Genomic DNA, 1,079 nt, shown 5'->3' on the forward strand with positions numbered 1-1,079 from the left:
TGTGTGTGTGTGTGTGTGTGTGTGTGTGTGTGTGTGTGTGTTTGTAGTTACGACAACTCGTGGCGTCTGTGGGACCTGGAGGTTCAAGAGGAAATCCTCCATCAGGAAGGTCACAGCAAAGGAGTCCACGATCTTCACTTCCACCCTGACGGGTCGCTGGCTGCTACTGGGTAACATGCTACACTGTACTACACAGTACTACACTGGACTACACTGTACTACACAGTACTTCACACTGTACTAGACTGGATTACACTGGACTACTACACTGTGCTACAGTCTGTACTCTCTGGCTTTCGTCCAATCAGAGGGCTGGATGCGTTCGGCAGGGTGTGGGACCTTCGGACTGGACGCTGTGTTGTTTTCCTGGAGGGACACCTGAAGGAGATCTACAGTCTGCACTTCTCCCCCAACGGGTCAGCCAATCAGAGATGAGCACACTAAAAACATAGCCAATCAGAGGAGAGCGGTTTAGTGTAAACTGAAAATAAATTTTACAATAAAAAACAAATATAAGATCAGATGTTTTTGTAATTTTACACTTTTATTTGTTGAAGTGCTTTCTAAATTTTAAGAAATATTTGTTTGTGGTTTTCTGTTCTCTCAGGTATCACCTGGCGACAGGAAGTGGTGATAACACCTGTAAGGTTTGGGAGCTGAGAAACAGGAAGTGTCTGTACACAGTGCCGGCCCACCAGAACCTGCTCTCTGCTGTCCGGTTCCAACGTAAAAAGACACCTTTTATTTTTGAACATTAAAATTATTTTTAACGTCATTGATATATTTGATGAATTTCTTTGCTCGGTCTGTCTTCTTGGTCAGTTTTTCTTTAGCTTTCTTCTTTTTTTTTAAACTTTTTTTCCTCCATTTAAATAAAAAAAATGTGTCTTTATTTCTTGATTGTATCGCTGACCTGACTTCCTGTCTCTTGTTTCTAGCTACAGACGGTCACTTCCTGTTGACAGGAGCGTACGACAACACAGCGAAGGTCTGGAGTCACCCTGGCTGGACGCCGCTGAAAACGCTTGCTGGACATGAGGGGAAGGTAAGAACACAGTGCTCTGATTGGTCCGTTTGGA

At 43.9% G+C, this 1,079-nt stretch overlaps 1 long non-coding RNA gene across 1 annotated transcript; it reads left to right on the forward strand.

Annotated features, from left to right (window-relative positions):
- Positions 1-11: 11 nt before the first annotated feature.
- Positions 12-1,064, forward strand: LOC111672006 (uncharacterized). Its single transcript, XR_015438427.1, has 4 exons — positions 12-170; positions 309-416; positions 608-726; positions 939-1,064. It is a non-coding gene; the product is annotated as an uncharacterized LOC111672006 (long non-coding RNA).
- The last annotated feature ends 15 nt before the right edge of the window (positions 1,065-1,079 follow it).

Source organism: Seriola lalandi, unplaced genomic scaffold (assembly GCF_002814215.2).
Source record: "Seriola lalandi dorsalis isolate HSWRI2012SDOR001 ecotype SW California unplaced genomic scaffold, Sedor1 jcf7180002007642, whole genome shotgun sequence".
Classification (NCBI taxonomy): domain Eukaryota; kingdom Metazoa; phylum Chordata; class Actinopteri; order Carangiformes; family Carangidae; genus Seriola; species Seriola lalandi.